The sequence below is a fragment of the Acinonyx jubatus genome, chromosome B3 (assembly GCF_027475565.1).
Source record: "Acinonyx jubatus isolate Ajub_Pintada_27869175 chromosome B3, VMU_Ajub_asm_v1.0, whole genome shotgun sequence".
Lineage (NCBI taxonomy): Eukaryota > Metazoa > Chordata > Mammalia > Carnivora > Felidae > Acinonyx > Acinonyx jubatus.
The window spans coordinates 123,348,522-123,373,383 of NC_069386.1; the positions used below are offsets into that span (position 1 = coordinate 123,348,522).

The 24,862-nt window shown below is 41.5% G+C and overlaps 1 protein-coding gene across 5 annotated transcripts in view; it reads right to left on the minus strand.

Moving 5' to 3' along the window:
- STON2 (stonin 2) overlaps positions 1 to 24,862 on the minus strand; it is a 145,608-nt gene that overhangs the window by 112,784 nt on the left and 7,962 nt on the right. The window contains exon 2 of one of the 5 annotated variants that reach the window (XM_053224793.1): positions 22,223 to 22,311. The exons of 3 other annotated variants lie outside the window; for them this stretch is intronic. The gene's annotated coding sequence lies outside the window, so the exon portion shown is untranslated. Of the gene's footprint in view, positions 1 to 22,057; positions 22,312 to 24,862 lie in introns of all 5 variants that reach the window. One more of the 5 variants, XM_027066343.2, reaches the window with a different exon arrangement.

Here is a 24,862-nt window from a genome sequence, read left to right on the forward strand (position 1 = left end):
AAACCACAGAGGAACCCAATAATTGTGAGGCTAAGTTCACACTAGAATTGGTTTCTCTATAAAAACCTCACCCCATTTTTAGAATGTGAATCATAAAGTTAGGCTGAAAATCACCACAAATGGTAGTGACTCAGTATCAGCAGCCGGACTGACCAAGAGACACTGCAAATTTCATTGCAGTCTCTGGCTTGCCACTTCAGAGAACAGCTTCTTTCTCGGCGGCCTTACACACTAAAATCTGGGGGTGGAGAACAGTTGGCTGAAAAGATGGGAGTCGCAGAAATAGATCTATCTTGTGCCAATCCTCTAATACATATTCATGAGTCCTATGTGTTTGGAAAGGTACTAAGCACCCTTTGAAACAGTGACCCACAAGCAGCTTGCAATCTAGCTGGAGACACAGAAGAGCAAACACAACAAATCCAGGAATAATCCTGCTGGAGGACACACCAAAAATGCTGCTCAGCCACTTAGAGATCTCCAAGGGCTGGAGCCATAAAGAATTGAGCAGATTTCTTGGATCTGAAGGACATCCTTGGTTCTGGGCCACCGGAAGGGAGGAGTAAGGATATTTGAGGGCATCCCCGGGACAAAGGATCACCATTAAGTGAAGATTAAGAGTCAGACCTTTGTGGGCTTGTTTCTAGGTGGGTGAAGAAAGAGGTCAGTCTGATGAGAGCTGAGGTGTTTACTGGGGAAATGTGGGGAGAGAGAATTGGTAGCCTTAACAGCTGAGGAGAAGAATTCAGTGGGAAATGTTAAGCTGCCAAAGGTTTGGGTGGAGAGTGACCGAAGAAATGTACCTACAGGAGATGAATGCTCCTTGGACCACACTGACAAGGAGCTTGGAGATGAAAGCTATTGGTCACAACAGGACCTCTGTGTGCCTGGCAAAGTAAAGGGGCAGCATCATCAGAAACATGTACTGAGTTCTCTGTGCTGGGCCCATTTTAGGGCCTGAGTGTACAAGGAAAAACAAGAACTGGCCTCAAGTAGTTCAAAGCAGATGGCGGGGGGTATGGCGGCAACATAAAACACTAATACAGTAGGCTCTCTAACCTATTATGACAGGTGATCCCTCAAAACAATGACAGCAGAGCATAAAGGTATTAAGAGACTACTGAACAGTAGGAGGTCATGAGCTACACCTTAAACTGGAAGGGAGGGCTCTTAGCAAGACAGCAGAGGGCAAAGGCATTTTAGGAAGGGGGAACAGGACTGGTATGTCTAGTTGACAGTGAGTTACGTTCTGTTTACAGGAGATGGTAGGAGTGGTGTTGAGTGCACTGGAAAAGGAGGGGCTGGAATAGTGACAGTTCTCAATCTTAGAATGAGTTTGAACACATCAAACTACCCTTCCCATTCCCACTGCCAGTGCCTTGATTCATCCCCTTATTGTCTCTCATCCAGATAATCACCAGTGTCTTACCTGTTTCCCTGCCTTCATGGTCACACCCCTCCAACCTATTACCCAATGTATTATGCCAGAGTACTCTTCTTAAAACCTGAAATGTCCATGCTATGGCTCTGCTTACAAACTCCTCAATGGCCCTCATAGCCACAAACTCCTTCTCTCCTTATGTTAGCCAGAGTTGGTTTCGGTTGCTTATAATCAAGAACTCTGATATATGGTACCTTTCCCTGACTTCCACTAATTCCACTTGTCCCTATCTTCTATGTGCTGATGGTATCTTACTTACACTAATTTACCAAATTATAATGAAATTACTTGCTAATGTGGGTTTCATGCCAATTAGCCTGTATGTTCCCTGGAAAAGGGGACTATTTTGTTGTTGATGTCTTCAACTCTTAGAATAGGGTCTTGCATTTATTAAATGTTGAGTAGATGGTGAAATTAGTGAATGAACAAATTAACTTATTTTGTCACTCTTTAGAGCTTTGAGCAGGTAAATGTTTTAGTAAGGTTAATTTAACCTCTTTACATAAGATAGCTTCAGGAACATTCTAGATATAAGGCAACACATACATCCCCTTTTCTCTTTGATCTAAAACTGTGCTATCCAATTTAGGGGGCGCCTGGGTGGCTCAGTCAGTTGAGTATCCAATTCTTGATTTCAGATCAAGTCATGATCTCATAGTTTGTGAGTTTGGGCCCCAAATCAGGGTCTGCACTGGCAGTGCAGAGCCTGCTTGGGGTTCTCTATCTTCTCGTCCTCTGCTCACACTCTCTCTCAAAAGAATAAACATTAAATAAATAAATAGATAGATAGATAGATAGATAAAACTGTGCTATCCAACTTCAATACAGTAGCCACTTGACACAAAGTAAGTACTGATATGTGGCCAGTTTAAATTGAGTTGTTCTTTGACAAGGAGGTCCACTTTCAGCATCATTATTCAACATAGCATTGGAAGTCCTAGCCTCTGCAATCAGACAACACAAAGAAATGAAAGGCATCCAAATTGCCAAGGAGGAAGTCAAACTTTTACTCTTCGCAGATGACATGATTACTCTATGTGGAAAACCCAAAAGACTCCACCAAAAAATTGCTAGAACTGATCCATGAATTCATCAAAGTTGCAGGAAATAAAGTCAATGTACAGAAATCGGCTGTATTTCCATACACAATAATGAAGCAGCAGAAAGAGAAATCAAGGAATTGATCCCATTTACAATTGCACCAAAAGCATAAAATACGTAGGAATAAACCTAACCAAGGAGGTGAAAAATCTATACACTGAAAACTATAGAAAGCTTATGAAAGAAACTGAAAAAGACACACACAAAAAAATGGAAAAACATTCCATGTTCACGGATTGGAAGAACAAATACTGTTAAAATGTCAATGCTACCCAAAGCAATCTACATATTCAATGCAATCCCTATCAAAATAACACCAGCATTCTTCACAGAGCCAGAACAAACAATCTTAAAATTTGTATGGAACCAGAAAAGACCCTGAATAGCCAAAACAATCCTGAAAAAGAAAACCAAAGCTGGAAGCATCACAATTCCAGACTTCAAGCTGTACTATAAAGCTGTAATCATCAAGACAATATGGTGCTAGCACAAAATATAGACACTCAGATCAATGGAACAGAGCAGAGAACCCAGAAATGGACACACAAACATATGGCCAAACTAATTTTTGACAAAGCAGGAAAGAATATCCAATGGAATGAAGACAGTCTCTTCAGCAAGTGGTGCTGGGAAAACTGGACAGCAACATGCAGAAAAATGAACCTGGACCACTTTCTTACACCATATGCAAAAAGAAACTCAAAATGGATGAAAGACCCAAATGTAAGACAGGAAGCCATCAAAATTCTCCAGGAGAAAGCAGGCAAAAACCTCTTTGATCTTGGCCACAGCAACGTCTTACTCAACACGTCTCTGGAGGCAAGGGAAACAAAAGCAAAAATGAACAGTTGGGACCTCATCAAGATAAAAAGCTTCTGCACAATGAAGGAAACAATCAGCAAAACTAAAAGGCAACCAATGGAATGGGAGAAGATATTTGCAAATGACATATCAGATAAAGGGTTAGTATCCAAAGAACTTATCAAACTCAACACCCAAAAAACCAAATAATCCAGTGAAGAAATGGGTAAAAGACATGAATAGACACTTTTCCAAAGAAGACATCCAGATGGCCAACCCACACATGAAAAAATGCTCAAAATCACTCATCATCAGGGAAATACAAATGAAAACCACAATGAGATACCACCTCACACCTGTCAGAATGGCTAAAATTAACAACTCAGGCAACAACATATGTTGGCAAGGATGCAGAGAAAGAGGAACACTTTTGCATTGCTGATGGGAATGCAAACTAGTGCAGCCACTCTGGAAAACAGTATGGAGGTTCCTCAAAAAATTAAAAATAGAACTACTCTACAACCCAGCAATTTCACTACTAGGTATTTATTCAAAGGATACAGGAGTGCTGATTCAAAGGGACACATGCACCCCAATGTTTACAACAGCACTATCAACAATAGCCAAAGTATGGAAAGAGCCCAGATGTCCATCAACTGATGAATGGATAAAGAAGATGTGGTATATATATATATATATACAATGGGATATTACTCAGTGATCAAAAAGAATGAAATCTTGCCATCTGCAACAACATGGATAGAACTAGAGTGTACAATGCTAAGTGAAATGTCAGAGGAAGACAAATATGATTTCACTTATATGTAGAATTTAAGAAACAAAACAGATGAACATAAGTGAAGGGAAGCAAAAATGAGAGGAAGACAAACCATAAGAGACTCTTAAATACAGAGAACTGAGGGTTGCTGGTGCGGTGTTGGGTGGGTGGATAGGCTAAATGGGTGATGGGCATTAAGGAGGGCACTTCGTGGGATGAGCACTGGGTGTTATATGTAAGTGATGAATTGCTAAATTATATTCCTGAAATCATTATTACACTATATGTTAACTTGGATTTAAATTTTTAAAAATAAAAAAATAAAATAATAAATTTTGTTCTTTATGTATAAAATATGTATCAGATTTCAAAGCATACAAAAATGTGTAAAATACCTATTTAATAATGTTTATATTGACTAAATGGTAAAAATATATTAGATATACCAGGTCCAAAAGAACATATTGTTAAAATTAATTTCACCTGTTTCTTTTAACATTTTTTAAATGGAGGCAACTAGAAAAGTTTGGACTATATTTCTATTGAACAGCATTGGTCTAAAATAATCCATTCTTTATTTTATCTTTTTTTTTCAAGAATATTTTTCAGTAGACATAGAAGAATTTGAGAATTTGAGGTTGACTTTTCTTCAGTATTTTATCTTTTGCTCTCAATTTTTTTTTTAATGTGTATTTATTTTTGAGAGACAGAGAGATAGAGTGCAAGTAGAGGAGGGGCAGAGAAAGAGAGAAACACAGAATCCAAGGCAGGCTCCAGGCTCTGAGCTGTCAGCACAGAGCCTGACATTGGACTCGAACTCAGGAGATGCGAGATCATGACCTGAGCTGAAGTTGGACACTTAACTAAGTCACCCAGGAGCCCCTGGTCTCTATGGTTTCTGATGAGGAGTTGACTTTGATTCTTATGTTGTTGTTAATTTTTTCCCTTTCTCTTTGGTTGTCAGCAATTATCTATGATATGTGTAGATGTGGTTTTCTTAGAACTTACCCTATTTAAAGTTTGTGTACTATTTTGAATCTGTATGTCATTTTTTTTGTTATATTTGGAAAAATTCAGTCACTATTTCCTCTAATACGTTTTTCTGCCCCCTTTCTCTATCTCCTCGCCTACTGATCTGTTTTCAAGTTTATCGGTTCTTCTATCATCTTCATTTCCTGTTAAGCTTATCCTGTGAATTTTTCATCTCAGTTACTCAACTTTTCTATTTTAGAATAGATTCATTAGATACTTTTATAGTTTCTATTTCTCTGCTAAGATGCCCTATATATTCTCTCATTACAACAATATTTTCCTTTAGTTCTTTGAACATATTTATAATACCTCCTTTACAGATTTTGTCTGCCAAACCCAACATATGGGCCATTTGGAGATTAGTTTCTATTGACTGTTTGTTTTGTTTTTGACTAGGGGTAATATTTACCTATTTTTTTGCATGCCTACTAATTGTTGATGATACACAAGATTTCTGAATTTGAAGACAATCAACTCTGCAGAGTTGATTTTTGCCAGAAGTCAAACTGCTTGCTCACATTCATCTTGTCTGGGCTTGGCCTTCCACTTTGTTGGATGAATTTGTGAAAAGCCGAAGATGTCTCCTAAGCTTCTCTGACTGCAGATCTCAACTTTCAAAGTCAATCTCCATGGCAGATTTTGACAGCTCTGGCTTTGTTAGGGTGGGTTTAGAGTAGGTCTTACTGTAGAGCAGCAGCTGGCAAACTACAGCCATGACCCAAGTCTGGCCCTCTGCCTTTCTTTATGAATAAAATTATATTGAGACAAAACCATGCCCATTCATTTACATACTGTCTATGGCTGCTTTTGTCCTATTAATAGCAAAATTGAGTAGTTATAACAGATGCTGTATAGCTCATAAGATCTAGAATAATTACTACCTAAATCTATTTAAAAAATTACCAACCTTGGTTGAAAGCATGTTTCTTACCCCTAAGACACAGACTTTCTATCTTGCCTAGATGCTTAGAATGTGTTAAGGAGGTCTTTTCAATGTGGCTAGGCTGGACTGCCACTATCTCCCAATATTGCTTGACCTCTAGTATTTCTGTCCCATTCTCAACCCTGGAGCCACCACTTCTGAGAAATCTCGTATGGTTTCAGTCTGTATATTTGCACTCCAGCCAGGCCAAGGATTCCCTGGGTACACCCAGACACACTTCTGTTCCCCCATTCCCGATGCAATTCTCTCTTCTCTAATGCCCTGCCCAGCAGATTCCAGCTGCTTCGCTGTCCCAGACTCTGATCTCTGTTTCCTTAGCTCAGCAGGACTGCTGTGCTCAGTGCAGACTCCAGCATACAATGCTGCAGTCAGAAAACTTTCCCCTGGAAGAGAGCCAAGGTGATCATCAGGTTCACCTCACGAGCTTTCTTTCTCTCACGATTGAAATACTGTGCTTTCTGTTGACCAATACTTAAAAACAGTTGCCTCATACAGTTGTCCAGTAGTTTCACGGTTGTTCACTGCACAAGGACTAGTATGTTACCAGTTATAGCCAAAATTGAAAGTCCTCCCCTGAAACACTCCCTTCTGACTTGTAATCATTTTTAATAAGAAAAAAGAAGTCCAGTTCAGATAATCTACATTAGGGTGATTTTATAGTGATGTCTTGGAAATGTTAATTAGAAGTTTTAGAAAACTTTCATACATCATATGAAAAGGAAAGGAGAGTTTCATGTAGCTATATGGATTAATTCCATCCCTTCAGAGCTGAGAAAATGTTTTTATTTTGTTAGAGGAGCCATGGTTTATACTACTGTAACATAATTCTTTTTCGGTTAGTGATCCAAAAAGGTAATTTAAATCTGAGAATTTAACCATCTCCCTCTTGTATCTCTCTGCCATATATATTCAACAAGATGGCTACTTTGGAAATCTTTGCACCCACTTGTTGGGTTTTGAGGCTACTGGCAATGCTATCCAGCCATCTGTCTGGGGTTTATGCAGAAACATCTCAAACTAGATCCTAGTGCCCATTCCAAACCCCAAAGCAGGCCTCAGCTTTTTTCTGATCAAAGACAAGCATCTAAAGGTCAAAAAGAAAACTGGGAAGAAAGAAAGGATGAAAAAAAACTAAGACTGCATAGATTATATGTATTTCTGTAAAGCTTTCTTCCAAAGCAAGACATTCAACCAACGTACTGAATGTCTACTATGAACTCAGCATTTGCAATGTAGAATACAAAATAATACCAAGCATGGTTTTATACTCCAAGACCTCTGTCACAGTGGGCTAAAGAAACCACAACGATTTAATCACAAAGTTAAAGTAACCCTGCCACTTGTTTCATAACTTCTTAAAATAAACAGAAGCCCAGAAGGCACAATTACCCTATGGCAAAGACCTATATCAGATTCAGGACTTGGAACACTGCTTTTCTTCCTTCTTCTAAAGTCTTTTCCTTTAGGAGAGAACAGAATTCATTTTAACAGAATCTGAACACTGGAAAACACACACATACACACACGCCCTTTATTTTTTATTTTTATTTTTTTTTAACGTTTATTTATTTTTGGGACAGAGAGAGACAGAGCAGGAATGGGGGGAGGGGCAGAGAGAGAGGGAGACACAGAATCGGAAACAGGCTCCAGGCTCTGAGCCATCAGCCCAGAGCCTGACGCGGGGCTCGAACTCATGGACCGCGAGATCGTGACCTGGCTGAAGTCGGACGCTTAACCGACTGCGCCACCCAAGCGCCCCACACACACGCCCTTTAATTAACAGGTGCTTTGATGTTCCCCAAGGGAAAAGGTAAGGGGCTTTGGTTATATGCTCTTATCTTTTCACCATTTTTTTTCTTTCGTTCTTTCATTTAAATATAATATTCTTTAAAAATTTTTTTAAAATGGGGCATCTGGGTGGCTAAGATGGTTAGTTGTCCATCTCTTGGTTTTGGCTCAGGTCATGATCTCACAGTTTGTGAGTTCAAGCGCCGCATCAGGCTCCACATTGTCAGCAAGGAGTCTGCTTGGGATTCCCTCCCTCTCTTTCTCTCTCTCTCTCTCTCTCTCTGTCTCTCTTTCTCTCTCTCTGCCCCTCCTTCACTTGCTCTCTCAAAATAAATACATTTTTAAAAATAAAAATAAATAACTAAATTTTTTAAAAAGAGTGATCACTCCTCTTCCACTGGAAATTGGTGAATAAAATGAATACCCCAGCCTCAAGTCAAACATACATAAGAACTCCAAAAGGAATATATGTCATATTTCAACTAATGTCAGTATGTATCGATGATTCTCCACTATTTTTCTTTCAATCACATACATCATAATTCCCTATCTCTAGATATCTGTTTTTGTCCTCTCAAAAGTCACATTATATGTGTGTGTATACACATAAACGTACACAAACACATAGACGTATATATTTACACGCATGCATATATGTATATCCCAATGTTATAATTACAAATATTCTATTGTGTGATTTTTCTTCAAAATAAACAATCCTGATAGCTGTGTTATTAAAGAACTCTATGACTCCACATTCAGAGTCAAGGATCTAAGTCACACTTGGCCTGAAAAACAGGTTGTCTCTGATCTTTGGTGCATTCCTGAGGCAGTGACCCTGAAGGACATCCCCAGGTGCTTGAACAGTGTGTTACATACAGAGTGTAATGAATAACCCTGACAGGTCACCCCTTAAAGTTTGCAGAGCACTTTCTAGTACCTCCAACTCTTAGAAGGATCTGGTTTCCTCCATCTTGGTAAACTCATCTTGCTCACTTTAGTTTCATATTTGGAATAGGAATACTACTATTTTGCCTGTATGAAAGTAGGACGTTGGTGTGGATAATTTCTTTCCATCTATATTTTAGAGCCATGAATCTATCACTTTAGATGTTCCATCATAAGGCGTTGATGTCCGTTGCCTAGGTGTCTATAGGAGTCCTATGGATCCCAATGGTGGCCATATTTCCTAGGCGTAACCCTAAGACTTTCCAAGAAGCTAAGCAAAATATTATTATCATGTTTCATTGAAACTAAGGCCCCATGGATTATAAAATGCATCTCATTTTAGAGATTATAAAATATTTTTAAATATGAATACTTATACGTGTATATATATAGACACATATATATATATATACACACATTTCTTTGCATCAATGAAATGTACTCTTAATACTGACCAAAAATTGTAATTAGTATGTATTTCCAGGATGCAAATAACTTCATTAATTATTTCAATTCATTTTTTACAATAACCCTGAGATAAGTAAAGCAAATATTTCTCTCATTTGATAGATACGTGAACTGGCTCAGGGAGGTTGCTTGACTAGGCTAAGATCACGCAGAGAACCACGACAGAGTTGGGTCAGGATCACAAGTCTTCTGACTCTAACTTCTATACTCTCTCCTCCACCACACTGTGCTTTTCAGAAAATAGGTATAACAGGTATGTTGGCTGAATCCCCAACATTCATTTCTTCTCCTCATCCAGCACCAGGGGATGGACTGTTACTGGTTAATAAGCCAATCACAAAAATTTCTATTCCTGTTCCCAGCCTCCCTTGCACCTAGGGGTGGCCACCTGACCAAGTTCTGGCAAATGAGACATAGATGAAGGTATGGTGAGATCTAAAGCTCTGAGAAGTGGTTTCTGTCTTTGCTTTGTATTGCATGTCTCAATGAAGGACACAGATAATGCTCATGCAGGCCTGATCCTTTCGTTTTCTCTTTTTTCCTGTCTTGAATGTGGTCATGATGGCTGCATTGTGATAATCACACTGCAACCACAAATGAAAAGGCAAGCGAATCACAGTCATTGGCCCTGATGTCACTGAGCCACTGATCCTGTATCAATAATCATTTAACTCTATTTATTGTTAGATGAAAAAAAATGTTTTTGTTTAAACTATTATGATCAGTTTTTCTGATACAGGCAGATGAATGCAATTCTAGGTTAACTGTGGCAATCAGAATTCTAAGATGACCCCCATGATCTTCATGTCCTGGTGCAACTTCCATAATTATGTCATATTGAATGGTAAAAGGGATTTTCAGATAATAGCCAGTTGCCATTAAGATAGGGTGACTAAAATCAGAAAGTTTTCTCTGGCTGGTAGCAAAAGAGGTAGTTCAGAGAAGTTCAAAGCAGGAGAGGAAGGTTCTCCATTGCTCAGATGGAGATGACCACAGGGGGACTACAATCCTAAAACCACAAGGAACTGAATCCTGCCAACAACAAGCATAAGTTTGGAGAAGTCTCTGAGTTCCAAGTGAGCACACAGTGGGCCAATCCTTAATTTCAACCCTGTTGAAATTACTCTGGATAGAGAACCCAACCATCCTGTGCTAGCATCATAGTTTAGAAATGGGAGGAAAATTTATTTGAGAGTTCAAAATCTTGAGGAACAAAGACTTTCTAACATAACCTCCCAGTGTGGATAAGGGACTGGACCTCAACTGACATCAACTACTACTCCTAGTAGGAAACAAATTAAAAAAATAATACAAAATAGCAAAAGAACACAAAATTATACATGTAGCATTTTGGAACATATTACATAGGATCTCTCTCCAAAAAGTTTGTCTTTTTCTGCCTTGCTTACTTAGACTACTGCAAAATTAGCCTGCCTTTCCAGAGACATGGGGCAAGGCTGGAAGGGTGATTGTTTTTAAAACAAAAAGTTAAATTACAATTTTGGGTATCTTCCCTTTGAACATCACGAGGCTAATGAACATTCAACCAGTTTACTGGTGCAGTAATGATGATATCATACCATTGCCTCTTCCTAACAATAGGGATGTCAACATTTTGGAATGTATTAAAAGTCAGCCAAGGGGAGAGTGAGCAAAAAGGAAGGAAAGGAGAAGTAGAACAGATTGTGGAATCTCCTCTCAAACTTTTTTTAAAAAATAGGATATTTACTAATTCATCCACCAAATTGTTAGCAAACATCTGCTAGATGTTCAGGATACAAAAGTAATCAAGATAAATATAGACCCTGCCTTCAAGGGGCTTACATCCAAGAGGGGAAAACAAGGATGAAACAAATCAACTGTAAACATGTACAATATCTGCAAATCAATACAAGGTTAAGACCAGGAATAAAAAGGGATCTTAATTATTAGGGTGATAGATCTCTCTGAAAAGCTGACATTTAATTACTGCTTCAAGGGTAAGAAGAAGCCAACTATGACCAGCAAGAAGTACAAAGCATTCAAGGTGGAGGGAACCAAAGGCAGAGTCTGAGATAGAAACAAAAAAGAAAAAAACTGACAGTAGAATGAGCCAGGAGGACAGAAGCCTAAGATACGGTTATAAAGGTGTTTCCTTTTTAGGAATATGGGTCTTATCAGCCAAATTTAGATATTTAGATTTTATTCTAAGTACAATGAGAAGTCAACGAAGGATTTAAAGAACGATAAAATTTAATTTGCCTTTTCAGAAGCTGAGTGGAGAACAGATTGGGAGGGTTAAGAGTGGAAGTGGAGAGAACAATTAAGAGGCTGTCACATAGCTGAGATGAAAGATGATGGCGGCCTGAAACAACTCAAGTGTCCTTCCATGGAAGAATGGATAAACAAAATGTGGTATCTACATAGGACAGAATATTATTTAGCCTTCAAAAGGAAGGAAATTCTGGGGCGCCTGGGTGGCTCAGTCGGTTGAGTGTCCAACTTTGGCTCAGGTCATGATCTCACAGTTCATGAGTTCAAGCTTCACATCAGGCTTACTGCTGTCAGCACAGAGCCCACTTTGGATCCTCTGTCTCCCGCCTCTCTCTGCCCCTCCCCTGCTCACACTCTCTCTCTTAAAAATAAATAAACATCAAAAAAAGTGGGGGAAAGGAAATTCTGCTACATACAACATGGATGAACCTTGAGGACACACACTAAGGGAAATAAGCCTGTCACAAAAGGACAAATACCATTTGATTCCACAGAATGTCCCTGAAGTGGTCACATTCACAGAAACAGAAAGTAGAACGATGGTAACCAGTGGCTGAAATGGCTGGGGAGTTAATATTTAATAAGTACAGAATTTCAGTTCTCAAAGATGAAAACAGTTATGGAAACAGATGGTAGGGATGGTTGCCCAACAATGTGAATGTACTTAATCCCACTGAACCATCACTTAAAAATGGTCAAGATGGCAAATTTCATATGTATTTCAACACAATTTTTTTATTTTTTTTTTATTTTTTTTTCAACATTTATTTATTTTTGGGACAGAGAGAGACAGAGCATGAACGGGGGAGGGGCAGAGAGAGAGGGAGACACAGAATCGGAAACAGGCTCCAGGCTCTGAGCCATCAGCCCAGAGCCTGACGCGGGGCTCGAACTCACGGACCGCGAGATCGTGGCCTGGCTGAAGTCGGACGCTTAACCGACTGCGCCACCCAGGCACCCTCAACACAATTTTTAAAATAAAATTTTTCATAAAAAATGACCATGTAAGCTGAAACTATGCAAAGCAATTTTCATAATCAAAGAGAAAAATTTGACTGTTTTGTGGTCTTTAAAACCTTTTGTCAAAACATTAAGAACTCTCTTACTGATTATAAATGTATAGGGTAATAAAGACAATCACAAAACTAACATCACTTAGTACACTGTCATTGAAAAATTAAAGTGATTTCTTTTATCAAGAAAAAAAATATATAGTGGCCAGAATCAGGATGGGAGCAATGAAGATGGACAGAATGAAGCATATCTGAGATAGATGTTGGAGGTAGGGTCTATAAACCTTTCTGATGGATGCCATACATAGGGAGAGGAAGGGTGGAACAGTTAACTCCTGGATTATGGTCGAGGACTGGGTGGATGGCACTGCCATTGACTGAGTTGAGGGAAAGAGTCAGAATTTTGGGGTAAAGTAAATATTTCTTTTTAAACATGATGCATTTGGGATGCTTATTAGACATCCAAGAGACATGTCAACTGTGAACTTGAACATGCAAGTCTGGAGCTCAGTGCTGGAGATATACATTGAAAAGTTATCACTACACAGAATGGATCAAGTCTACTAGAGAGAGACTGTAGGAAGGGTGGCTAAAGTTCTTATATGCATGGCCAGTGTGGAGGTACACCACAAGACTCAAGTCCCAGGGCCCAGTGACTCCAACTGGAAAGAAAAGAGGAGGGAGCCCAAGTTAGGGGGTGCTGTCATACTCTGCTCTTCAATACATGGGCATGTGGGAGACAGAGGTCCTAAACCAACCAGGCCATTCTATACCCGACCATGTGGAAATAGAAAAAGAGTTTGAAGTGGGGCTTTCTCCATGAAATGCTTTGAATCCCAGTCTTGGAGAAAAAAAACTTGAAAATGCTTCTAAAGAACTCAGTAAATCCAAATATCTTCAGTGCTAACTCTGTCAGCAGGAGAGGGGCAGGTACCAGGCATGTTATAACAAAGGCAGGAATTTCCTGAAACCACAGGCAATTTTACAATTCTGAATAATTATTAAGTGAAACAAAGTGGGTGAGAGTAGTCAGTAGATTGCAGCATTATTCCAAAAGTAAGGTCTGCACATCGTTATCAATCAAGCAGCAGAATGAGGAAACAGCACCCTGAAAACAAAGTCAGGTGCTTTGGCAACTCTCCTGGAGCCACCAATCATTCTTACGCACAGCAGCTGGAGTGGCTCTCCCTTTATCAACAATGATGCCCACAGACCTATCTCCTACCTCTCCCAGTCTATACCCAAACACCCTTCATGTACAAGCTCACTTCTGTCATCCCATAGATGAGGCACATTATCCCCTTTGTTCCTCCAACCAACATTCTAAGGTAGGTACTATTAGTGATATCACCATTTTAGAGATGACAAAAGCTGAGAACAGAGAGATTAAGTAACTTCTTCATGTCAGAACACTAGTAAATGGTAGTGCTGGGATTCTAACGAAAATCATTCTAAGTTCTGAGACTGTTCTCTAACAATCATTGACTCATTCATTCTGCCAACCAACAAGCACTGAGAGCCTATGATGTGCCAAGCCCTGACTGTGCTAGTTTTAGGGATAGAGAAATAGATGACAGAATCCAGAAAGGCTATAATTAGCCAACCACCTCATACTCACGAAGGACTTTAATATTATTAAAAATGGATACAGGGGCACCTGGGTGGCTCAGTTGGCTGGGCATCCAACTTGGGCTCTGGTCACGATCTCATGGCTCATAAGACCGAACTCCACATCATTCTCACTGCTGTCAGAGCAGAGCCTACTTTGGATCCTCTGTCTGTCCACACCGCCCCCCCCCCCAGCCCCTCCTCCACTTGTCTCTCTCTCTCAAAAATAAATAAACATTAAAAAAAATGGAAGCACACATTTAGTCACAGGAATACACCGAAAGGATTGAAAGAGGTGCCTCCTACAACCTTCAATTCATGCCCCATTACCAAACCACTCTGCCTAGAGAGTTCAACGAATATCATTTATAACTCCTATAGTTATCTTGCGTGTGGCAAAATTATATTTTCTGTGTTTCTGTATGGGTTTCTGTGTTTTTCTGTGTAAGAATATGCATTAAAGGTTTTAATTTGGTTAAATGCAAATACACAAGAAAGGTCATAATATTTGTCTAACCCTGTCTTGGAACTCTTTCAATCTTTAATGTATTGGGAACCTCAGAAAAAGGAAGGAACATAGGTCTCTCTCTACTACCTCTAAGAGGCACTGAACTTGAATGACAGCATGGGTAACTATGGAGGATGACCAAAGGTCACGGGGTGGAGGAGCTCAGGCAGGCTTCCTAGAAGAGGCCTATCTTGGGTCTTAGGAAGCTGAATTACACACGGATTCAGAGCACAAGCTCTGTGTGCAGTCATGCAGGCCAAGCCCGTCACTGTTAACTGTAATCATGGGAATATCTCAAACTCTCCAAACCTGAATTTTACCTAACAGTTTCAGAGAGTCCTATAGGGATAGAAAGAGATGCTGCATGTAAGATTTTCAGCACACTGAATAAAGAGTAGTTTACTATATTACTATTTCTAAGGATGAGTAGGAGTTAGCCTGGCAAGGAGACCAGGCAACAACTTGCTGATTTCATTCCTGTGGTCATGGCATTCAGGAAGTGAAAGTGGAAGGAAAGGAGAGACCTTAGAAATTTGGGGAAAAAAGGAAGTAGTGGTGTGAGCTTCAGCATGATGCAGGAAATGGCCCGGCCAGCAGGATGGGAGGTATTATTAGTTGGCCTGGAAATGCCTCGCAGGGACATTACACAGGACAACTCTGGGACTCCATTTGCAGATCTTCTACGTGAGCAATGTCCGTGGAGGGTGCGTGGCACAACCCGTGTGGCTGAAGACAGCAACTGGCCTGGGCAGGTGCTCCAAGGGTCCTGCACCTTGGCCACCGCTGCCACATAGCTCCTCCCACTGTTGGTGTGTCCAAATCATCTGGGCTGCTTCGGTAAACGGGGCAGTAGCACAACCAGCACCGCCACCAACCCCTTTGGGCCACATGGAAACCATATCTAAAAGGGTCCAGTTGTGACAAGAGTATCTGGGATTATCCCAATCTATCAGTACAGTGGCAGCAACATGGGACCTTCATTTTAGAAACTCCTGCCAATGCTCCCTGTATCAAGAATGACAAAAATTAGAGGAAAATCAAGCTCCCGGCCACAGATCTCAAGCTTGGTGGGTGGCTCTAAATGAGGTTAGCTCAGTGCAGATTTGTCTAGAAAAACACAGAGTTTTATTCTCACAGAGCTAGAGGGCAAAGAGAAAAACTATTTCCCCATATTTCCCTCTTTCACAGAAATAGGACTTTCCTCCTGGGCTGCACTGCCAGTCCCCCTTAACTCTGTCCCGGCCACTGTAGTCTTCAGCATCCCTTCCCCCCAGAAGCCCTCACCAGCACTCCATCCCCTGTCACCCTAACACCCCCACAACACTGTGCTGCATAACTCTGGGAGGCACCATTCATGTACACACGATGTGAAGGGAACGGTGCCTAAGGGGATGCTGCCCCAATGCCTTCCCTAAGGGGAACGGTGTTCCCTAAGGGGAACGGTGCCTGGGGAATGCTGCCCCAATGCCTTCCCAGAGCTGTGCAATCCAGCAGCCCGTACTCATTCACCACTCACCCACGCTTAAGAAACAGCAGGGAGATGATAAATGTTTGGGAGAAAACCCTGACTGGGAAAGAAGATGGAAGTAAATGTCTACAGCCATAGGGATCCCTGTGATTATTCTTCGTTCAACAGAACAAAAGAAACCACAGTGATAGGAAATAAAATCCCACCTGGGTGATCAGGAGGATGACAGCTGAACAGAGGGCAGAGAAGGGCCTGCTAAGTATTCTAAGGAAAGGAGGAGGGTGGGATTAATTGGCAGTGGAGGTGGGCAGAGAATTTTAATTGGGGGTATGCTGAGATTCGAGGATTGTGAAACAAAAGGGTAGATCTAGAAAATGGAGGTCTGGGGCCTAGAGAAGTAAGGGGTAGAAAGTTAGATAAGAGACACACATACACACAACCCAAAAAAGAGGATACATGAAGCCAAGGAAAGGAACAGGTTACCAACCGAGGGAGAAGAAGACAAAAGAAGATGGCTGAGTCCTGCAGCATGTCTTTATATATAGGAAAATGGGGAGGTGAGAAGGAAAAAAGTGGGCGCCCAAAGTGACAGAGCCAAATGTGAGAGAAGAGAAGAACCACAGGCCACTGGGGTCATGAGAGAAAGAAAAGTCTCAAGAAGGTGGGTTTCTCTAGTGTCAAATGTTGTAGAGAGACATTACAGGAGCTTGGACGGTCACTGTCTGACCCTTCAGAAGGTTCACTGCAGTGACAGCTCCTTGAAGGATGGTCTGTGCCCTTTCTCACTGTATTCCCAATGCTCAGGGCCAGCTACACAGAAGGAAAGCAGCAAGTGTTTGTGGAACAGAGTAAAGCAGCTGGACTAGAAGGCCTATTGTAAGGAGTTAATAATATACCATAATTACAGTTTAAAGTTTAATGACTCAATACAACTTTGTAAAGGAAGGCAAAAAATTACTTTTTTTTTTTTTAACAGTGTACACTCTGTTAATCCCCATTACAAACTTCTATGGAGGAAGTACTTTTCTTTTTTACCTGGCATGAATTGAAACTCACCTCAGATAAGGAGCAAGAGATTTCCTGGGATCTTCCCTGCCACAAATTCTTTGAATGACCACAGCAAAGTTGCAAAACCTTTCCGCTTTTGTTTCCACAAATGTATTAATTTGGGATTAATATAAACTTATTTGCAACCTTGAAAATACTTAAAAGACGGGAAACATATTTAACTAGTCTCAAACCGTATGTGATTCTCACACGTTGCACAAAATAAAATACCTAGCAGGTAACCGCTGCTTCCATGCAAGGGTTTTAGCATGCCTTCCCACCTGTTTCAACAAGTATAAAACTGGCCTGAGGTTTACCAAAAAAGCCCCTCCCGAAAACCCAATAAAACGTTTAAGGGCTAAAAAATATATATATATATCACCTTACATTTGTTTCCTATCCAGAAATTAACCCTCTCTCATTCTCAAATTGTACTGTGAAGACAGAGTAACAACTATAGCAACTACCTTCTGACAGCTTACACTGTAAGGCACTGTGCTAAGGGTCTTACAGGCATCGTCTTACCTGATCTCTACAACCACTCTAGGGGAATGTTATTGTTAATGCCTATTTCCAGATGAGGAAACTAAAGCTTGGATCAGCTAACTTTCTCAAAGCTACACACATTGGAAGTGGTGAAGGTAAGCTTTAAACCCAGAATGTATCACACATCCTCACGGGATCAATTTTCACAGCTGTATTGCTGACATTCAAAGATAGATGTCTGATGTGTTTTTTTTTAATTAGAAATATTTTTAAAAATAGGAAACCATGGAACAGATGGCTAGCCTACAAAGGGACCAGATCCACGTTACAAATGATGGATCTTTTACTACTGATAGACCCATCTTCCCAGTTCCTCCAAATGAGGGCAGCCAGTGTTACAGAAAAAAAGAGAACAGGGGATGGAGGATTGAAGGCTCAGACTCCCAGTCATGCCCTGTCAGATCCATACCCTAGAGACCACCTGATCTGTAGTGTTCCTCCCTCTTCTTCTACCTTCACTGGCCCCCGTTTCTCTAGGGAAAGAGTGGTAAGTGTGATGTCTTAGGCTGTGTTGCTTAGAAATGAGAGCCTGAGACCAAACTTCTAGGCCATTTTAGCAATCCCAGGAAGCTTGAGTTTAGAAAAAGAAGTGAGACAGCAAAATCAAATAACAAATGGGGCAGGACCAATCATGGCTTCACAATAAACAAAACTTCTCACTCGGTCATATGGGACACCCCCAAAGAGGCTGGTAGAGATTACAGCCTCCCAAAAGTTTCCATCAAATGGAGCGATACTCTGAGAGGGAAAATGTCTGCCATCACCTGACTCTCTCTTATTCCCCACTGGGCCAAAGTTCATTCCATGGTGACCCAACATCCCCCACAGTTTTGGGGTGTATTGTCTTGCTCCTTCAGCAGCAAATGAGGAAGCTAGATCCCATACCTACAGGGTGGTGCTTCGTCTGAGTCCAGAAGTGGTGGGAGTAAGCCCAACATGGCGTTGGATGGTAGAATGGTACAGTCCAGCAGAGCTGGTCACCAAGGCAACTGAGAAGGAAGTGGGGCTAAGAGGATTTCAGATGGTGTGTAAGGGGCAGCCAACAGAGGAAGGTTAAACCTAGAGACGAACCAGTACTGGTGTGCAATTTCACATTCACAGAAAGTGGAAGAGATGATCTAATAAATCTCCTTGGACTGTGGGTTATTTGTGCTCCTTGATCTTCTGCAGGTTCTTAGAATTCTGTCACAGGACATCATCCATTCTACAGTCATTCAGTAAGCATTTCTTCAGCATCTCCTATTACTAGGCATGTCCTAGTGAAATTCTAGAGATAGAGAGAAGACTAAGAGAGAGAGAAGGAGACAGGCAAATAAACAGACAATCACAATACAGTGAACCCAACAGTGCCATTAGCACACAGAGGAGTGGCACCCAGTCCAATCTTGGGGTCAGTAAAGAATAACTGAGGGAAGGTGATACCTGGGAAGGGGCTTGAAAGATGAACAGAAATTAGTTGGGGGCAGGGAAAAGGGAGATTCCAAGCTGGCAGCATAGCATCTATAAGAATAAAACAGGACAATGCAACTTAATTAGAGAGTGCCATTTTACTTAGCCATGTTTAACCAGTTATGTTAGCACGCAAAACCAGTTTGGTACCAAAAAGTATGTGCAATAGACATCCCTGTCTCTCACATCATCCCCAGACCTCCTGCCTACCTAACCCATTCTTGAACATCACTCATCACTGACCTCAACCCCTGGAGTACGTATGAATCAGTGATGGGGTAGGATCTGGAGATACAAGTAAGGCACGGCGTGAGGTGAAGATGAGGCTAAGAAAAGAGGTTCAAGTTCAAGGATGACCTGAGATTTAGGGGTGGTATTAGGAATGGGCAGGAGGCAAGGATGGGGGTGATGCAGAGCTAGACTGTTCTGTACATGACTTAGAACCCTGAAGTGTGACAGTTTTTTTTATAAGTTCCCCCACTTAAAAACAGCTATAATAAAATGTGATACATTCATACAAAGTGTAGGAGATGAATGAAAGCATGTTGTGCTTTCTGAACTACAAGCAGCTCAGAGGAGAGAGGAGAGAGGAGAGAGGAGAGAGGAGAGAGGAGAGAGGAGAGGAGAGAAGAGAGAGGAGAGGAGAGGAGAGGAGAGGAGAGAAGAGGAGAGGAGAGGAGAGGAGAAGAGAAGAGAAGAGAAGAGAAGAGAAGAGAAGAGAAGAGAAGAGAAGAGAAGAGAAGAGAAGAGAAGAGGCTGGAAAGATGAGGAGTCAGAAGGGTCTCGTAAGCCATGCCAAGGTTGGGTTTTGGAGGGCAATGGAGATCAATTAAACAATTTTAAATGAAGAAATAATACGATTCAATCATATTTTAGGAAAATCATTCTGGAAGCAATGAGGAAGATGGACTGGAGGGTGGGAAGATCACCTAGTAATTATAGTGATCAGGCATTGCAAGATGAGGGATAAACAGGAGGGATGTTTTTTATGAGCCATTTAAAATGAAAGATCATCAAGACATGGGGATAAAGTCTATTTGAAGCTCATTTAGATTGAGGGAGGCAGTGATGTGGTCGGCGGATGAAAAAGATCTTTGGAAGACTGGATAGGTTTCTGGCCATTCACCAGCCTTCAGAAGGACTTCATAGGGAAGAATGATCGAGGGGTGGTAGGGATATGATGAGTTCAGTTTTAAACCCAGTGAGTTTGATGCACCTGTCAGACAACCACAGAGACGTCTTAGGGCCTATTAAACAGGTCAAGAAGTCAGAAGAAGAGAGGTATTGATTATACAGATTAAAAGGTATTGGCAGCCAAGGGTTTGGAGGTCACCTAGAGAAAATGTGCAATGTGAGGAGAAACAAGAAGCAAGGGTGGGAAGGTCAACACTCATGTGTGGGGCACTGGATAAACAGCCACGTGGCAGTTCACTCACTGTACATGTCTGCTCTCATCATCATCATGAAGGCCTGCACCGAATCCAGCCTTCCATTGCAGGAAAAATCAACCTGGTTTGCTTAGAGCCCAGAGAAAAACCAGGTAAAAGAGGTATTAGTGTTCATTTCAACAAGCTAACTCTTCAGGTAATACAGAGTTAAGGGAACTCTGTGTGGGCTCAAGGACAACAGAAAGAGGAGAATAGGAAGATTTAGAACCGCAGGGATTGTGCATTTCTGGATTTCCAGCTTTCCAGCACTTGAAGAAGTGAAACCTTCCTCACCTTTCTTGCAGCACAGGCTTCTGTGGGTGCACCTGAGATGTGCCTATTTACACTAATACTTCAACTACAAACACATCATCCATTAGGAAGAGTTCTCTAGTTAGAATCAAGGCCAAGATGTGTAACTCAAACTTGAACATCTCCCCCTAGAACTGGGTCTTAGCCTTTTTTTTTTTTTAGTATGGCTCTCTGGATCTGAGGTACAATTTAAGCCAGAGACCCTCATCTCCGAGTAAATACACATACATGCAACATATTTAAAATTTCAGGTGCTTCACAGACACCAAAGCCAAAGTCCCTCCATGAATCCCCTAGGGGTCTCTGGACTCCCTGTTGAAAGCTCCACCCTAGAACAATTTATCTAGCTCATGTCACTTTCAGAAAGTTCAAAACAAAACCAACGCATTCCAGAAGAGCACAGCAAAAGGAAGCCAGGCACTGTGGCTTCCACTGACCCTGAACTGATAATTCCTTATTTCCGTTTTCAGTAAGGCAGAGGATATCTCCTTCCCTTTTCTAAGAATCCCTGTCCTTCCCCCAACAAAATAGACCTCGGGAACAGAAACCAAAACAACGCAGCTGAACACAAAAACTCAGGCCTCCACAGTGGACCTCGTGAGGAGCAGCTCCAAGCCCCAGGCTGACCGTGACATTATCCTCATGCAGCCATCCCCCTGTAAACAAGAAACATCTCTAGTTCATGTCTGCTGAGACAGGGGCAAGAGGGGGTCTCCAACCGCTGGGGATAGTGGCCAGGAATATAGCCACACTGGGTGGGCTTGGCACAGTGTGAGAGTCAAATAAATATCTGTTGCCTGAGCGCTGGCTCTGCTCTCCTAGAGCAGGGTCTTGGGTTTTGATGGGTGACAGGTATGGCTGACACCCAGTACATTCTTGAAGATTGTAAATTTAGACAGCAGGTAAGTTAGGAAGTGTTATGACTTATAGGGCAAAATAATCCTGTTATAAAACGCAAGGAACTCGGCACCTTTAAATGGAGACAACTCACCCATCTCCACACTCCTAGTAAATTTCCCTCTTTTGCATCTATTTTTTGTATTATTTATATATATTTTATTATAAAAGGAACACACTCTCACTAAAGAAAATTTGGGAAATATAGAAAAGTATAACCACCACTTACTTCTGAAATGATGTGATTTATTTCATCATTTGCATGTACCTTTTCAGCTTCCCAGGGACACTTGCATTGTTCAAGGGTGAGGCGTTCCTTTTTGGGGGGAGGGGGGCTGTCACCACAGACAAATGGGACAGGATCCTTTGACCTTGTGACTCTCTGGGCTCTCACCTCGTGGCCAAGAATTATTTATTCTATTGTGTTTTCCAAGTTGATGGAAATTTCCCACCATTTATGCCTATTCTCTTCACTTCCTCAACCTGAAAGACCAGAAAGAAAAATTTAATCACTGGAAGCTCTTTCCTATTATTTTTTCTGCTTCGGTATTTCGAATGTTTTCTTTCAGCCCTCACACCACCCACCGCCATCTGGAGAGGTTTTCTCAAAAATTCTAGCAGGGATTTAGAAACCAACCACACCGTTACATGTATTTGGTCCTGCCACCACTAATAGCTGTATTTCTTTTGGTGAATGTCTCACTGACAGTAACTCTTGCAAAACAGAAAAGCCACAAGTTCAAAGCATATAAACCACAAATGCAAACACAGCAGACATGCTAATTAAAGAATCCAGAGAAAAGACTTCAGAATTTGATTTCCCCTGCCTCTGGATTCTTATGTAGCTTTGAGAGGGAGACTTTTTAAAAAATAGATTCAGAATCATATTATTTGCTGAGAGAAATCAAGTGTCTCGAATACTTTCTCCAACCAAGTGTAAAACTGGAATTTAAAACAGTAAGGGAGAGGGGAACCTGGGTGGCTCTGTTGGTTAAGCATCTGGCTTTGGCTCAGGTCATGATCTTGTGGTCCGTGGGCTTGAGCCCTCCGCTGGGCTCTGTGCTGACAGCTCAGAGCCTGGAGCCTGCTTCAGATTCTGTGTCTCCCTTTCTCTCTGCCCCTCCCCAGCTTGTGCTCTGTCTCTTCCTCTCAAAAATAAATAAACATTAAAAATTAAAAAAAAAAAACGTAAGGGAGGATCAGTTAGTTTACTAGAGAAGTGAGAACCTTCTCACCTGCCTCACAGTGGTAAAGAGCACATATGAGGTTAGCATATGTGATGTTGAAACACTGTCATTGCTAGGATATCCATTTTCTTCTGTGTTTCGCTTTCCTCTGAATGCTTGTGTATCTGGGATTCATGTACCAACTGCCATATACACGGGCCAGACTTGATTTCTGGATGTAGTGTTTCAGTTATGCTTTCAGGGAAAGCATAAATGGCTGACATATGTGTGCGGAATTTATTGTAGTATCTTCTTGACCTCTTTTACTTTTAATAAGAACAAAAAAAAAATAGTAGCAGTATGGGTTAAATTAAAATGTGGCTTGCAATTCAGGGGAAATTCAAAGAGCTTTAAAAATGTGTGAGCTGTTACTCCTCCTTACTTCCAACCACTCTGGCACGAACAGTGAGAATTTTACAATGATCAAACGATTAACAGCTTCATAGCACTGATACAGCTGCACTCACTGAACCCCTCAAACCCCCGAGATGGGAGTTTTTACTACCAGTTCCCATCTCCAGATAAGGAAACTGAGACTCTGATGGTAAGTAGCTTGCCCAAGGGCACAAAGGTAGGAAGAGGTCAAGTGGTATCTAACCCTAGTTTATTGACTCAGAAGTCCAAGCATTATAGAGCTCAAATGATAAACTATCCAAAGCAAATGCCAGCATCAAATGGGTCCACACTTCATTTCCCTCTAGCAAGCCAAGAAAGCAAACTGGAAAAGTAGAGCCGGCTTGACTTTTCCACTAGAGCTGGAATGCCCCCAGGTTCAGCTCCAGAGCCCCTTCTCTTCTTGGTCTAATTTAATCCCTTCACGAATTTAACTCTCATCTACAGCCAAGGACCCCTACATCGATGTGTCCAGCCCTGACCTCTCACCTGATGCCCACTGAGTGCCTTCACGACAGCGTTTAATAGGCCTCTCAAAGGTCACATATCCATGACTGGATAGCGACGCTCCCTCCAAAGCTGCTCTACCAGAAGCCTTCTGCATCCAACGTGATGGCAGTTTATCTTGGCAGTGGCGTTGGTCACAACATCAAGTCATCCTAGACTCCCCTCTTCTTCCTACATGGTTTCTCTCATGTTCATTTTAGGCAGCGGACAAATAGATTTCTCCTATGCTTCTTTAAAACAGCAAGCTCCCCTAGTACACATAGTAAGACTTCATTTGCACACAACTCAGCAGGAGCACCTTTCCCAAAGCAGTTAGGTGAGCTTCATCCACCATAGCACTGCCTACCCACGTATAGCGATGTCCACCTACCACTTTTTTTTTTTTACGTGCTATTATGTAACACTTCCTGTCTCCCAGACAGTGGTCTCAAAGTGCTTTACAGCTAATTAGCACTAGAGAATTCATGTAATCCTCATAGGAACTCTCTGAAGTAGACACCACTATTCTCTTTCAGTAGATAAGGAAACTAAGATACAGGGAGATTAACCAGCTTGCCCAACACCACACGATTCAAACCTGGACAGTCTAGCTCTGGTGTGCATGCTCTTAACCACTTCACCATGCTCCATCCATGAAACATACTTTTTCCTCTAAGTACAGAAAGGAACCTATACTCTTATCTTGCTTTCTTATGGCCGGGGCCCACCTCTGCCAAGTTCCTGGCCAGGACTGACTGCGCCTTCTCTGTCCTCTTCACAGGAAAGTGGCAACTAAATGACAAGAGACCAAAGCCCCTTGTCCCATGAGCACTGGGCTGTGACCAGCCAAGTCATCTAGCTGAATCTGAGATATGACAGCACATGACCCTGCCTCCTTGGAACTGCCTCCCCAAGGCCTGCTTGGGGAT